Below are 16,847 nucleotides of genomic sequence, written 5' to 3'. Positions count from 1 at the left end.
TTTAAAAATCATGTATTCTTTATTAATTGATTATAAACATAGGGAGAGAACTGACAAGGTAATCTAGGTGAGGTTTGGGAGGAGGATAGAAGGGAAGTAAAAGGCCACTGAAAAATTTAATATAATGACAGCCTTTTGGTTGGGCTGTCCACTGGGTTTCCTCATTCTTACACATCTGGGTGAGGAGGATATGGAACATGGTGAGGGGGGAGGGGGGTTATACAGGGGCTGTAGCGGCAGTCTGTTATCCTGCTGCTGTTCCTGAAGCTCCACCAGATGCTGGAGCATGTCCGTTTGATCATGCAGCAGCCCCAGCGTTGCAGCCTGCCACTTCTCATCTTGAGCGTCCCTCATGACCTCACGTTCACTGGCATCTTTCCTAAATTTAGATACTGTGTCCTTGCACTCATTCAAATGAGCTTTCATTGCGGGTGCATTCCATTATTTCCGTGAACATCTCGTCTCGCGTCCTCTTTCTCCGCCGCCTTATCTGAGAGAGCATTCGGGACGCAGGGGTGAGGCTTGAAAAATTTGCAGCTGCTGGAGGGAGGGTTGGAAAAAAAAAAAAAAAAAAAAAAAAAAAAAAGGAGAGAAGTTTTTAAAATGATACATTTTACAGAACAATGCTTATACTCTTTCATGGTGAACAACACTATTCACATTACATAGCACATGTGATTTCAGTACAAGGTCGCAATTTCCATCTTAATATTGAGTGCCTGTGGCTTTGGTGTTAGAGATCACAGACGCAGGTCCGGGCAACAGAATTCAGCTTGCACGCAGCCATGGTAAGCCATTGTCTTTCGACTTCTGCGCCCTCCTTTCCCACATACCAAGCAAAGCCCGTTGACTGCTGCGGTTTTCCTGTTAACCTTCAGCAGCAGAAAACAAACTAACCCCCCGCCCCCATCCAATTCTCTGGGATGATCGCTGTACCCCTCCCACCGCCTGGCTGGTAACAGGGAAGATCCCTGCTAGCCAAACGCGAAAAGCTCAGGGCCAATTTCCCCCCTCCCTGCACTTGGCTAACTGCAGGGAAGGATTTCTTTTCAGCCACAGGCAAACAGCCCAGTAGGAACGGCCACCTCTGTCCCCTTAATTAAATTCCCATATTTCAACCAGGTTACCATGAGTGATATCACCCTCCTGAGGATTACACAGCGAGATAAAGAACGGATGTTGCTTGAATGCCAGCAAACACCGGGGCCATACGCTGCCAGGCTTTGTCATGTAATGATACCAGATTACTTGCTGCAAGCATGGCGTGGTCAAGTGTCCTACCATGGAGGACGGATAAGTCTGCACTGCCCAGAAACCTTGTGGCAAGCTCCAGGAGAGCTTCATGGAGATGTCCCTGGAGAATTTCCGCTCCATCCCCAGACACGTTAACAGACTTTTCCAGTAGCTGTACTGGCCGCAAATGCATCCCAAGTCCTCAGGGCAAAGTAATCATTAAAAACGCTTGCTTTTAAAACAAGTTTTATATTTTAAAAGGTAAACTCACCTGAGGTCCCTTCCATGGGGTCATGGTCTTGGATACTGGCTTGGGAGGGTTGGGAGGGTACTTCAGTCAGGCTGAGAAAAAGATCCTGGCTGTTGGGGAGCACGGAGTGCTGGGTGCTCTCCACAAGCTCATCCTCCTCCTCCTCCTCTTCCCCATCCACAGAATCATCAGGTGTAGCTGATGAGATTATCCCCACCTCAGAATCCACGGTCAGAGGTGGGGTAGTGGTGGCGGCCCCCCCTAGAACTGCATGCAGCTTGGCGTAGAAGTGGCATGTTCACGGCTCTGACCCGGAGTGACCATTTGCCTCCTTTGTTTTTTGATAGGCTTGTCTGAGCTCCTTGACTTTCACGCGGCACTGATCTGAGTCCCTATTGTGGCTTCTCTCCATCATGCCCTTGGAGATTTTTTCAAAAGTTTTGGCATTTCGTCTTTTTGAACGAAGTTCTGCTAGCACTGAATCCTCTCTCCATATAGCGATCAGATCCAGTACCTCCCGTACGGTCCATGCTGGTGCTCTTTTTCGATTATCGGCCTGCATGGTTACCTGTGCTGATGAGCTGAGCTATCTGTGGTCACCTGTGCTCTCCACGCTAGGCAAACAGGAAATGAGCGGGGCTTTTCCTGTCTACCTGGCCAGTGCATCCGAGTTCAGATTGCTGTCCAGAGCAGTCACAATGGTGCACTGTGGGACAGCTCCCGGAGGCCCATACCATCGAATTGCGGCCACACGAACCCTAATTCGAAATGACAATATCGATTTTGGCGCTACTCTGCTCATCGGGGTGGAGTACAGAAATCGATTTTAAGAGCCCTTTATTTCGAAATAAATGGCATTGTTGTGTGGACGGGTGCAAGGTTAATTTGATTTAACGCTGCTAAATCCGAATTAAAGTCATAGTGTAGACCAGGCTCAAGTATAGATTTGCATGAGAGGGAAGCTGCTATAAATGTGAGGCATCTTGCAGAGGACCCCGGGTCTCGTCTTGTCAACATCAGAGCATCGAGACGGATAGACAGAGCCCCAGCTCCACCCCTCCCCCATCTAACTCACCTGGCCAGTGAAGTTAAGGGGAGCAACTAGTTGGTAACAACAACAAGACAGAGTGTGCTTGTGTATGTGAGTGCAATATATATCATATGCATAGGATATAGTGGTAATACATGTATCAATCAACAATAAATGTGGCACTTTACCTTATCCCCCCTGAAAAGATCCTGGGCAGTACTTTAAGTACAAGAACTCCACAGGAGAAGCAAGCAAGTACACCCAGAAACACTGCTCCAACCTAGTTAGGTGGTCGTTGCTTTCCTGAACCCAGCAGGCAGCTCTCCCATTGACATAACTCCACCTCTGTGAGAGGCGGTAGCTAAATTGGCGTGAGAAGCTCTCCTGCTACCATAGCGCTGTCCACATTGGCACTTAGGTCAGTAACTTATGTCACTCAGGGAATGGTTTATTCACACCCCTGAGTGACATAAGTTACACTGTAAAAGCAGCAAAGAGTCCTGTGGCACCTTATAGACTAACAGACGTATTGGAGCATGAGCTTTTGTGGGTGAATACCCACTTCTTCGGATGCATGAGTTACACTGACATAAGTGGTCGTGTGTACAGGTCCTTTGAGTGGAGGAGATTAACGTAACAGTGCCAGGGCCTGCAGGAAAGGGGTGGGCATAGAGTAACTGGGCTGGGGAGAACTGCAGAAGTAGGACTGCTCCTCCCCCATGCCCCGCTGCCTAGATCCTCTTTCTTCATACTGAAAAGGAAAGGGGGGGGGGAGGAGAGGAGAGAGAACAGCAGTCACACTACTCCCTGCCCCTCAGGGTTTAGCCTGTCCACACCAAAGGGTGACACCCCTCCCAAGGCTGGGGGTGCTGTTCCTTCAGCTCTGTAGCAGGAAGCCCCTGGGGGTGAGAGAGAAGCAGACATTAGCTGCAGGGACAGGATTGTTTTTCTTATGCTGACAAAGGTCCTTGTTCAGGGTTGGAAAAAAGGGTTTCTCTTCCTGCAATTCTTCACCCTTGTCAGATGATCCCTGGGCACCTTGCACACGGCCAGTGCCAGGAGCGACCCTGCCAAATTTAGCAAGAGCAGAGGGGTTGGACTAGATGACCTCCTCAGGTCTCTTCCAACCCTAATCTTCTAGGATTCTATGCTATGAAGATGGCTGCCCCCACCCACAGGAGGTTGAGAAAAGGCTGGTTACAGTTAGAGGTAAGGACATTCCCAAGGCTCTGTGAGAATCGCTCTCTGGTCAGTTGTGCTTTCTGCCCTGTGAACTTAGGGCTTTACCCCTTGTAACGGGGTTGGGACTTACCACGGCGGCGCCTCCTACTGGTTGTTCCAGGAATTCGCTCAGTCCAGTGGAGCGCCCCCTCCTGGTGGTGTCCCGTCCGTCATCTCACCCTCAGTTGGCATGTCTGAGCCCTCGTCGCTCACCAACTCGCGGCATCCTCTTCGGGACCACTGCCCTCCGGCAGTGCCCCATAGTCCTTCCACACCCCCTTCCGGGGAGGGGGGGCGTCAATCAGCAGTCTCTATGTTCCAGCCACCATGGTCAACCGCACACCCCAAAGTCTAATCCCTCCCGTCAGGGATCTGGCATGGTCTGTAATAGCCGCTCCCTACGGCCAATGGCTGGCTGTACTGCATGGGGGATTGGGGGGACCCAGGCCCACCCTCTATTCTGGGTCCCGACCCTCTGGCGGCAGCCTCGCTGTCCTCCTTCTCTCCCCTCGTCTGTCCGCTTCCCTGGGTCGCTTCCCCTACGGCCCCTTGCACCCACTAGGCCCTTCCACTGAGGGCCTGCAGCCTGGCAGACACCGGGCTGGAGTTTCCCTTTACTCCCCCGGGCCTGCGCTGCGCTGTCCACAGTGCTAGCCTCCCAGCTTGGAGATAGACCTTCCCCTCTTGAAGGCCTGGGACAGACTGAGCGCTCTCTCCCTGAGCAGCCTTTTATAGGGCTGAGCCTGGCCCCGATTGGCTGTCTCCAACCTGGGCCCTGACTGGCTCCCAGTAAGCCCTTCTCTCATTGGCTGTGTGTCTGTGCAGGCCTCCTGGCCTGCTGCAGCCCATAATCTCAGGGAGTGGGGCAGCCGCCCCACTACACCCCTACAAAGGGCCGAGGCAGGGGGAGCTCCAGGGCTAAAAGCCTGAACTACAGCTACATCTTGAGCTAAAGCTCGCTAGCTGAGGTTGTAAAGACCTGTATCCTCTGCGGAGTGGCACAGAGTGGGACCTGTCACACTTACTAACCAGTGGTTTACATCTTCACTAGATGGTTTTACCTAGACATAATCAAGTGGCAATTAACTCAAGGTACAAGAGTCTAGTGTAGACAGATGTTACTCAGAGACCACTCCACTGAGCAAGGGAGAGGAGGATGGTTTTGTTTGAGAGTCCAGGAGCTCCCCTTCCTTTTGCGCTTTTCTCCAGTTCAGGGGTCTCAACTAGGGGTTGAGACCCCTCAGGGGGTTACGAGGTTATTACATGGGGGATCATGAGCTGTCAGCTTTTACCCCAAGCCCTGCTTTGCCTCCAGCATTTATAATGGTGTTAAATATATAAAAAAGTGTTTTTAATTTATAAGTGGGGGGTCACACTCAGAGGCTTGCTATGTGAAAGGGGTCACCAGTACAAACGTTTGAGAACCACTGCTCCAGTTCAACAAGCAGAGCAGTGTCATCTTCCTCACCCCTCCAGACCTCCCAGTCCCAGCTGGGCCTGACGGCTTTCCCTGCCACGATGCTTCTGCACTCACCTCTTCCTGCTCCTCCTGACTGAGGGGGACCAGCAGGCTGAGAAAGGGCAAAGCAGAAGCTAAAAGCTTCCCCCTACTCCAGCTCCAGCCTCTGTCCCTGACCAGCTTTCCACACTTCCCAAGGCGCCCAGATACCATGGTGATGGTGCAGTACAAAGACAGGGATTCCGCACAGTGATCTTGCAGCTAGCCCAGCTACCAGGGCTCATCTTCACATACAGCACAGAGCGCTTCTTCCCTATCTACACCAGCGACACCATCACAGGACCTAACCAGATCAGCTACAACATCACCGGCTCATTCACCTGCACGTCCACCAATGTGATATACGCCATCATATGCCAGCAATGCCCCTCTGCTACGTACATTGGCCAAACTGGACAGCCACTACGCAAGAGGATAAATGGACACAAGTCAGATATCAGGAATGGCAATATACAAAAACCCGTAGGAGAACACTTCAACCTCCCTGGCCACACAATAGCAGATGTAAAGGTAGCCATCTTACAGCAAAAAAACTTCAGGACCAGACTCCAAAGAGAAACTGCTGAGCTCCAGTTCATTTGCAAATTTGACACCATCAGATCAGGATTAAACAAAGACTGTGAATGGCTATCCAACTACAGAAGCAGTTTCTCCTCCCTTGGTGTTCACACCTCAACTGCTAGCAGAGCACCTCACCCTCCCTGATTGAACTAACCTCGTTATCTCCATACTGATTTATACCAGCCTCTGGAGATTTCCATTACTTGCATCTGAAGAAGTGAGGTTCTTACCCACGAAAGCTTATGCTCCCAATACTTCTGTTAGTCTCAAAGGTGCCACAGGACCCTCTGTTGCTTTTTACAGATTCAGACTAACACGGCTACCCCTCTGATACTCTTCCATCAGTGTAGTTAATCCACCACCCCAAGAGGCGGTAGCTATGACCAGGGGAGAAGTTCTACTTTTTATCCATGATCTGTAACATATGTATTGTCAAAGGCCACTCTAGATGAAGAAACAATGTAAAATACTAAGTTCAGGGCCATTCACTTCACCTTTTACTATAAAAGTAACCCCCCCTGCTTTGTGGGAAGGAAGCAAAGTCATTTAATTTGCATCAACCAAGGGAGCTGATCTTTTAGCAGATAATCATTCCCCCAACCAAGCCTTTGTCTAATCCTAGGGCTGGTGGAGTCTGACTGAATGTTTCCTCTGAGTCATCACAGCAATCTGGTAACAAAACAAGAGTCCTTCCCTTCCCTCCGTCCCAACATGTTTCTGGCTAAAATGCCTTAAGGGACATTTGCTATAGACTCACCCTGGTTCAGCTCCAGAGTTAGCAGTGACTGGGCACAGAGGATTTTCACAATCATCTGTAACGCCCTGTCAGTGAGGCCTGCTCTGAGGAAAGATGACAGTGTGAGAAACAGCTGGCAGCCTGTCTACACTAGGGCTCTCAGTGGCAGAGCTCAACTGGTGTTGACAGCTCTCGTGTAGACAAGGCGTAGGAGGCATGATGCCTCATGGGTGCTGGACAGGAACAATGGGAGGTGGCTTTCCTGCACCTTAAAGGAGAAATCAGCATCCCTTCCCCCCACCCAGTGCAGCCAGCCTGATCCACAGAATGGGGAAAGGGCTGGGGTCTCCCTCTCCAAACCCCCCTTTATGTAGCCCACCAGTGGGCAGCACCATCCAGCACCACTGCCCCTGCTTCAAGGGCAGGACAGCATGAGGGGTGGCCCAGGGGCCAGCAACAGCTCAGAGACCCAGACTGAGCTAAGTGGTGGCATTCAACAGAGCCCTGGGATGGGACAGATGGATCATTGCACTGTGCTCTGAGCATCATTGGGCACTGCAGAGACCATTCCTTCTATGGCCGGCCCGTGGTGGTGGCTGGTGGGGAGACTGGAGTGGGTGGGAGTGGGGGTGCAATGGCCCTGCTTGCTCCTTGCCTCTTTTAGAGTGGCTAACACAAGGGGAGGCCAGGTCAGACCATCTGCCCATTGCTTTTCCAAGCCAGCCTGTGCTTCCTCTTTGCTGTGAGTGGTGACATAATCAGCTCACCCACCTAATGTTTTGTCTGTGCTCCTGTGACATCTGACACACTATGGAACCACCTTTTTCCATCAAGGGTTTTTTACATAGGTTTCCAATTGGCCACGGTCTTGATTCAGAAAGGTCAAATCTGCCTGAAAACTGTCAAGTCGATCCTGCTGTTACACTGGAAGGTGTTAATAGCAGCTTCCATCTAGTGTGTCTTTGGTCTGTAGACAACCACAGACCTGGTTAAAGCTGGTGGCTGTGCTAAGCACCTTTCAGGCTAAATGGAAGGCGCAATTAAGCCCATTTACTGTAGTGAAAGCTGGAAACAATAGAACCCACAGCCCAAGACCCTGGGTCACATGGAAAGGCCTGAGAAGTGAATCTGTGTGGGCTGTGGTGTTTCTCTGAGACAAGCTGCAAATACAGGGGATAGGGAATTGTTAGACAAGCTGTGTGTTAAGGGTAAGAAGCCAGGAGGAAGACAAAAAAAGCCTATGGACAGCAAGGAAAGCAGTCATGATCATGGCCCTGAGGCAGAGCAGAGACAGAGCTCTTTGGGGCACAGGACTGGCTGGAAGGTTGGACTTGGGGATTTCTGAACAAGGAAGCTGCCTGCTGTGTGGTCCTGCTGCATTCAAGGACAAAAGATCATGCATTCTGTAAATAAACAGGATTGAACCAAAGAATATTCCTGACTCCTATCAGCAAATTCTCCACCTAAAAGAAACAGCCCCTGAATATTGGCCAGCTGCTTGGGCCAGAGTCACAGCCCTGCGTGGCCTGGAATCAATCCCAGACCTGTCCACGCTGCCAGCTGGCTGGACCCTCACCACATTTGCTGAGGTGTGGACTCTGCTCTTAGATACCACCAAAAACAACAAGGAGTCCTTGTGGCACCTTAGAGACTAACACATTTATTTGGGCATAAGCTTTTGTGGGCTAGAACTCACTTCATCAGATGCATAGAGTGGAGAATACAGGAGCAGGTATAAATACATGAAAGGATGGGGGTTGCTTTACCAAGTGTGGGGTTAGTCTAACGAGATAAATCAATTAACAACAGGATACCAAGGGAGGAGAAATAACTTTTGAAGTGGTAAGAGAGTGGCAGACAGTTGACAAGAAGGTGTGAGTAACAGTAGGGGGAAATTAAGTTTAGATTTTGTAATGACTCAACCACTCCCAGTCTTTATTCAGGTCTAATCTGATGGTGTCCAGTTTGCAAATTAATTCCAGTTCTGCAGCTTCATGTTGGAGTCTGGTTTTGAAGTTTTTTTGTTGAAGAATTGCCACTTTGAGGTCTGTTACTGAGTGACCAGAGAGGTTGCAGTGTTGTCCTACTGGTTTTTGAATGTTATGATTCCTGATGTTAGATTTGTGTCCATCTATCCTTTTGCGTAGAGACTGTCCAGTTTGGCCAATGTACATGGCAGAGGGCCATTGCTGGCACATATCACATTAGTAGATGTGCAGGTGAACGAGCCCTTGATGGTGTGGCTGATGTGGTTAGGTCCTATGATGGTGTCGCTTGAATAGATATGTGGACAGAGTTGGCACCGGCGTTTGTAGCAGGGTTTGGTTCCTGGATTGGTGTTTTTGTTGTGTGGTGGGTAGTTGCTGGTGAGTATTTGCCCCAGGTTCACTCCTGCTAGGGCAGGCTTGGACTTATTCCTCTGGTGTCTGTGATGTAGGCCCCACTCAGCTAGTTCTGAGCATGCTCCCCTCTCCTTTGCAATCAATAGGAAATTTGCCACTAACATCATTGACAGCAGCACCAGGCTCTGTGTGTGCAAGGCTAGGGCCACTGAAAGCCACTTGGAGGCATATGGGACAGCGGCAGGAGCAGCCCTGCTCGGGGGAAGCAAGTGGGGGGCCCCTTATGGGGCCAGGCGCACTCAGAGGGGTGCATGGAGGGAGCAGTCCCTGTACAGCAACTGTGATTGGCCCGTGTCCAAGTGGGAAGAGGTTTCTTGCCCTTCCCCCCAGCCTCCATGCCAAAGCTCAGTTTCTGTGTGGCCTTTGAAACATGTGTTTCTTTGTTCAGTGCTGGCTGTTTCACATCAGAGAACAGACAGATCTGGGTTTGCAAGAGCAGTTCTGGGAAGCCACCTCTGCAGGCTGCCAGAACACTGATCTATCAGTCAACCCACACACTGGGAAATGGATGAGTCAGGCCTCCCCATCTGGCCACTCTGCTCCCCCTCCTCTTGCCCTTGGTAAATGCAGACTTCAGGGCTGCATCTACTTTACGCCATGGCACCAGCACGAGGCGCCCCAGAGCTGCTGCAGCCTGCCACAGAGGGCTCCCTGCAATGTCCAGGCTCCCCTCTGCTAGAGAGGGCGATCACACTAGCTCCTATGCTCCCTTATCCCCCCTGGATGGTGTGGGGGTGCAGCTGGGGAAGAGGGGAATGTGGCCAGGAACGCTCTTTGTCCCAGTGATCCCTGCTGCATCAGCCTCTTGGGGCTATTTGAAACCAAAGGAAGGCTGCTGTGATTTACACTGGAGGAGTGGACGGCTGCACAGCCAGACAAAGAACTCGGGAGCCCAACCAGGTCCGAAAGCAAAGCTAGGAATCTGCCACTGGTGTGTTCAGCTCCCAACAGACCCTTCTAGGGGGACTGGGCCAGGCAGGCTCCCCTGCGTGTGATGGCACTAGGCGCGGGTTATCCTTCAGTGTGACTGTACCCGGAAGTAGAGACAGACCCTGTGAGGAGTTCCTGGGAACAGACATGCTCTCACAAACACTAGGGAATGCATGGAGAGGAGCCAGATGGACACAGATCCATTTCTGGAACGAGACTGGACAAGCTAACAAGAAAAATAAACCAAGCTCATCTCACAGCAGCCTGAGGGAATAGTTCTAGCTGGATAGGAAACAAAGGAGCCCAGGCGCATCCAGGCATAAATCTGTTGGGACTATCAAGAGAAGTTGTTACAGATGAGATTTTTGTACACAGGATGTTGTGTCATACCACCACAGACCATGCTCAGAAATACTAAGCGTACATCAATGTCCTATGGGCACTGAGATGTTTAAGAACAAAGCCCAGACAATTTTGGTCTTTCTAGCCATGACTATGGTGTCCAAGTGTGAAATCTGTGATCAGACCTGGTAGCAGAGTGCAAAAGGGCTACTGAAACCATACAAGTCTCCTGATAGGTGTTGGTACATGGCTGGCAGAACTAGGAATTAAAACAGGGAAGATGGTTTTGCAGTAAGCAAAAAGAAGAACAGGAGTACTTGTGGCACCTTAGAGAGTTGCACAGCACATCAATGTAATAGCACACTGTAAAAATCAGTTTCCTCACCAGGGGATTCCAGATGAGTTTAACTCCGGTCCGCTCTTTCTTAATGAGAGGCGCAGAGTTAATGAGTAAGTCATTGCAACATTTCTCTTTGCTATATCAGCTTAATCACATATTGTCAAGCACTCACTAGGCACAACCAAATGAGTTAGAGAAGGCAGCACAATTTAAAAAAATAAAATAGATCCTTTGATTAAGAAAGTCCTGGTAGATTCAACTAACCCCTGATTTACTACCGTTAGAATATTATGGCACATCTCACAGTGATCTAGGAGATTCTCCAGTTCAAATACTTATGGACAGAAGCACAAAAACTATAGTGCCAACATTTAACAAACTTCTTGAGCCAAAGACAGTTAGCCCCAAACTAATCACAAAAGAGCAGCAGGCCAGGAAACTAGAGAAGGAGGAACACCATGGTAAGAATGCCAAACAGTTATCTCCATTGCAAAGGGGCAGAGGGTGGGGAAGAGTATCAAACTGAGAAGTGGCTGGCAACCTGCCAAGTTAACAGTGATCAGACTGCGTGACAGATGACGAGTGGCTCACGACTGAATGTGCCAACATTCAGGTCAGACTGTCAAAAAGCAGGGCAGACACCCTTCATAGTAGTATGTTCTATAATTAGATTTCACCAACCCAGTAACAAGTGTGAACTCCCAAAGTACTACATTATTCTTATAATGGAGTCACAGACAGTTCCGTGAGACACTCCAGTCTACTTTGCTGTCCAGACAAGCTGGACTGTGTAGTAAGTGATCACTTACACCCAGTCTCAAGAGACCAGTCACTCACCGAGGTCGATTTGCATCCTAGATCTCACACCAAAGACGCTGGTAGCCAATTCTATAGTAAACTAACAAAGTTTCATAGCTAAGAGAAAGGAATAGGAGTTAAAGCAGGGAAAATATTATATATGTACAAGTGAGCCACAGTCTATAATTTCAAAAAGTAGCAGAGATGTAGTAATGAGCCAGTTTCCCAGAAGTCTTTCAGGGCTACCCAAAAAACTCTGAGGATCTTTGTCTTCTCTCTCGGTTATTCTGCCCTGTTAGAATCCAGATAGTCCAGAGCGGAAGAATTTTTCCTTGTGTCCATATCTATAGCTTCTGCTCACAGAAACCAAGTGGACAACACGGCCCCGCATGTGGGTCTTCTCTTTCACAATGAGGAAGAGATATGCACCTAGAGACTCTGATCTCTCACACTGATCATTTGCTTTCCATGAGCAGGAGTTAGCACTTTCCTGTTAAAGTTCTTCATTTGCATTACATACAGCTTCTCTCTCATTTGATGGATTATTTAGTTACAGAGGTATATACAATGCAAATGTTGTCTGTACCCTGTTATAATGCAGTAGCAAAGTGAAAACAATGCATGCAACACCCCCAGCAGTTTTCCCAGGAAGTTTAAACACTAAACACATTGTTCTACATTTTAACATCTACTTTGAACTATACTAACACTCTATGAGCCTGTCTGGCTTCCAGCTGTGAGTTTGTCAGTTCTTGGCTGATGTCTGCAGCCTTGGCCAGAGCTGGCACTTGGCTTACCAGTGTCACGCCATAGACTCATCGACTTTAAGATCAGAAGGGACCATTATGATCATCTAGTCTGACCTTCTGCACAACGCAGGCCACAGAATCTCACCCACCCACTCCTGTATCAAACTCCTGACCAATGTCTGAGCTATTGAAGTCCTCAAATCGTGGTTTAAAGACTTCAAGGTGCAGAGAATCCTCTGCAACCACTGCACTAAGGTCATAACCACCTATGATGGTCAGATGACATCTAAAAAAAATGCACATGGATGTTGGCTTTCAGTTTAGCAAGGCCATCCAGAATACTGTGGATAGTATTTCCTGCCATCCCATCCAGTCATTGTATGAAAGAGACACCAAGAGCAGCAACTACAGCCCAGGAGGGTCAGCGGGAGAGGTTACTGACACATGTCCAATAAAAGGCAGAAGAATCCTTGCCTGTATCAGGGGGCTGAGCTCACCTGATTGCACCCTCTAGTGATGTGTGTGTTTTGTTAATTGACTGCATTAATCTGAGGTGGCTGGGTTGGGTCAAAATTATATTTATCAACATTTGATTTTCAAAATAAAGGCAAGATGAAGCAGCAGCAACTGGGATCAGTGGGAATGGACCCTGCCATGCCACAGGGCTATCAACTTTTATAACCCTGACCTGGCCTCCTTTATTACCCTCTGTCATGGATCCACAAGACGGTGCAATGACCCCAGCTTTGGGACAGTCTCTAGGAGGACCTCTTCAGTGACCCAGACCTCTGGGGGTCTCACTCTTCCTCCAGGGCAAGCCATGTGGCTTCACCACCTCCTTAGGTTGGACCTCTGGCCCTTCAGCACCCCTGCTTCACACTGTGAGCTCCGTTCAGTGAGTGCAACTGAGGCCGACACCTAAGGGAGACTTGTACAATCTTAGGGAGCAATGCACCGCCCCGTTCCAGCATCTGCAGTAACACTCAGCCCGCATTGTAAAACAGAAGATGTTGTAACACAGCATAGGAAGTCCTTGGTTAGAGAAAAGGAAGTTACAGCATAGTGCACCGTGGTCAGCACGGAGCCCCAAATCCTGTCCCACTGACCTCTCTTTGTCCCAGTTCAGGTGTGCCCCAGGAAGGCCTCAGCAGCCAACCCTTAACCACCCCTAGGTAACCCTGCAGCACATAAGGGAAACCGAGGCACACATAGCCTTCATAACAACTACTACAGAAATTCCCATTTCATCACACCCTCCCTGCCTCCTCTCTTACCCCTTCTTTGGTGGCTGCTGTCCCCCTTTCATCCTGGTTATAATGAGGAATAAGGGAATAGCATTTAGAAAAGGAAAAATCAGGAAACATGTTTTAAAGAGAAGGGGTCTCCTGGTAGAGAATGACCCAATGAGTTTTCTGTCTTTATCCTCTACGACATCCATAGCAGATAAGCACAGAAACTGGAGGTTTCTTTGAACATGATCAGCTGTGACGAGTAACAACGTGTGGACTTTGCAAAGCAGCACCTCCTCCCCATTTCAGGGTCTCAACTAAGTGAAGTAACTGAAGTCAGTGGGAGGCGGAAGCTGAAGGCTACTCAGCACTTGGGCAAGTCAGATGTCTTGTTTAGTCTAAATATGGATTTAGGAGCTTAACATGAAACTCCTATTTTTGTAAATCTTGACCATAATGTTTGGGTGTTAATGCCCCATGGATGAAAGTTCATAGCCTGTAGAACCTTTTGTTTCAGGCTGTCTGCAGACTCAGGCAGCTAACGCTGTTGACTTCAGGTTCTTTGCCATCAGAGGGCTAAAAGGAAAGGATGCAGTTTTCAAAAGTGCTCAGCATTGGCCTGCTGTATAGTTTTTGTTTTGTCTGTTCGTTAAGCCATTTATTTAAATGGGAGCAGAGTTACTCCAGCTCTGAGTGCTCTTGAAAATTACACTAAAAAAATAAAAATAAAGCAGCTGAGAGTCTGTGGACTATTCTATTTCAACCTTTTTGTTTTTTGTTTTTTAAAGTTTAAATGTTATCAGAACAGGAAACTCTGAATCCAATACAAGAGTGTTCACACGGACTTGCATCACAGTAACCAACACAGTTATTTAACAGGGTCTTACCTCATCCGGTGTCAGAACCTGTTCCTGCCTCAGTCAAGGGAAACACCACTCTCCTCTTTTGCAGCTTGGTTTATTAAGAGTGTAACACCCCACTTCCCTCTTATAAGAAACCCCATGCCGGGCTACCTACCAAGAGGTGATGCCTGGTCACTGGCCCAAATGCAACCCATTACCTGGGAGGCAGATGACCAGCAATAGGTGGGGGATGAGCCCAATTCGCCATAAAGGGCCACTTTCCCATCCCCACAGACAGGTTGAGAGTCCCTCCTTTTGTTATTTCAGTTCCCGTTCATTAGACAACATGAGGCTAAAAGTTAGTTCCTTGTTTGATCTACCCAGTTCTTTATTCAAAGGCCATAATTTCCTCAAAAATCATCAGTTCAATTCTTAGAAGAGTCACCAAGATAGGCCAGGTTGATTTATTAACCCATTTAACATTCACTAATAATTATTCAAATACAGAACTGGGTTTTGACTGCCTATATTTTAACCTCACATTGCTGAAATTTCAGAAACCATCAGCTTTTGACTAAAGAACTGGTAATAAGGAACCCACTTAAGCCTCATCTTTGCCATGTTTCTCTTAGCCACATTCTATTCTTCTCTCCTGCTTGAGGCGATTTATCTGGAAAACCTGATGACTCAAAGCCATTCATGCTGGCCTGCATGAACTAGCAAAAGAGCCTGGGCGTTGACTCCTTTTGTGCAGCTGTTTTGCTAGCACAAAGGAGCCTCAGGGCTTGAAATGCTACAGTGGTGCAGCTGCTCTGCTGTACCAGTTCCGGGAAAACGCTACCTATGCTGATGGGAGACTCCATCTCCCCAAGAGGCAGTAGCTAGGTTGATGGAAGAATTCTTCTGCTGACCTCGCACTGTCTACACAAGGGTTAGGATGTCTGAACTAAGGCCACATCTACACTACAGACCTTACAGCAACACCGCTGCAAGGTCTCCCGTGTAGCCGCTCTACGCCGGTGGGAGAGAGCTCTCCTGTTGGCATAATTAAACCACCCCCAATGAGCTGTCGGCAGGACACCATCTCCTGTAGACACAGCGCTGTCCACATGGGCGCATCTGTCGGTGAAGCTTATGTTGGTCAGGGGTGTGTCTGTGATGTAACTGGGTAAACCTAAATTTTTCCAAGTAAACCAGGCCTGAGACAGGTTGGTCTAGAGCAGGCCTGCACAACATGAGGCCCGGGGGCTGCATGCAGCCTGCGTGGGCTCACTGTGCGGCCCGCGGGGGGTGAGTAGGTGGGCTCACTGTGCAGCCTGCGGGGGGGTGAGTAGGTGGGCTCACTGTGCAGCCCACGGGGGGTGAGTAGGCAAGCGGCGGGTGAGGGAGGGGGGCTGAGGAGGCGAGCGGGTGGGCAGTGGCAGGGGGTGAGTAGGCAGGCGGGCAGTGGCAGGGGGGGTAGGTGAGCCGGCGGCGGAGGGAAGGGGGGACGGCTGAGGAGGCAAGCAGGCGCGCAGTGGTGGGGAGTGAGTAGGCAAGCCGGGGGGCTGAGTAGGTGAGCAGGGGGGCAGTGACGGGGGGGCAGGTGAGCCGTCAGTGAGGGAGGAGGCGGCTGTGGAGGCGAGCAGGCGGGCAGTGGTGGGGGGCAGGTGAACCGGCGGCTGAGGAGGCGAGCGGGTGGGCAGGGGGGCAGGTGAGCTGGCGGCAGGGGTGGGGGGCTGAGGAGGCGAGCGGTGAGTTGGTGGCTGACCTGTTCTACTGATCTGGTCTGGCTCCCATCCCCTCTCCAAGGGTTGCAGCTGTCTGGAGGTGCTGTCTTCATCGCCTTCCTCATTCACACCTCATTCGTTCAACAGAGCAATTGATTACAAAGTGGGGGGAAGATCTTATTCTACTTCTAGCGAAAAGACAGTTTTCTTTTACCTTAATTATACTACCTTAGGGGCCCACATATTATCAAGGTTCAATACCGCTGTTTCGATGGGGCGGCGCTAGGGAAGGAGGGTTTGTTTCTGTGGGGTGGGCGGCGCTGGGGGGGGGTTGTTTTGGGGGGGCTGGGCAGCGTTGGGGGGGTGTTTCGGCAGCGCTGGGGGGGTTGTTTCAGGGAGGTGCTGGGGGGGTGTTGTGTTTCAGGGGGGCTGGGTAGCGCTGGGGAGGGGTTCGGCAGCGCTGGAGGGGGTTCGGCCCTCAGCTGTTTTCTTTGGAGTAATATAGGGTTACTATATTTTAATTTTAAAAAAGGAGGACACTCCACAGGGCCCCAGCCCCGCCCCAACTCCGCCCCTTCCCCACCCCGCCCCTTCCCCAAAGTCCCCGCCCCAACTCTGCCCCCTCCCCTGAACGCTCCGCCCCCTGCTCCTCCCCCTCCCGTGCTTCTCGCGAATCAAATGTTCGCGGGAAGCCTGAAACAGGGAGGCAGCAAGTAAGCTGGGGCTGGGGCTGGGGCTAGGCGCGGCACGGCCAAGCAGCTCCCTCTGGCGGCCGGCCGGCCCAGGCCAAGAGGCTCTGGCCCCGGCGTCTCCTGGCTCCCGGCCCAGCACCGCCGGTCCCGGCCCGGCCCAGCCGCCGGCCGAGCACCGCCGGCCCCGGCCCGGCCCCCGGCTCCCGGCCGAGCACCGCTGGCTCCAGCCCGGCCCGGTCCCCGGCTCCTGGCCAAGCACCGCCG

The 16,847-nt window shown here is 50.4% G+C and overlaps 1 long non-coding RNA gene across 2 annotated transcripts; it reads right to left on the bottom strand.

Annotated features, from left to right (window-relative positions):
- LOC135982944 (uncharacterized) lies at positions 1-5,368 on the bottom strand. 2 transcript variants are annotated; one of them, XR_010600441.1, is made up of 2 exons: positions 1,505-5,368; positions 1-540 (listed from the first exon to the last, which is right to left on the bottom strand). It is a non-coding gene; the product is annotated as an uncharacterized LOC135982944 (long non-coding RNA). The 2 variants fall into 2 exon arrangements; XR_010600442.1 differs by having other exon boundaries at positions 1-537.
- Between the last annotated feature and the right edge of the window lie 11,479 nt (positions 5,369-16,847).

This window comes from Chrysemys picta, chromosome 4 (assembly GCF_011386835.1).
Source record: "Chrysemys picta bellii isolate R12L10 chromosome 4, ASM1138683v2, whole genome shotgun sequence".
Classification (NCBI taxonomy): Eukaryota; Metazoa; Chordata; order Testudines; family Emydidae; genus Chrysemys; species Chrysemys picta.
The sequence above is the reverse complement of the archived record's forward strand: the minus strand, read 5'-3'. Positions and strand labels throughout refer to the sequence as shown.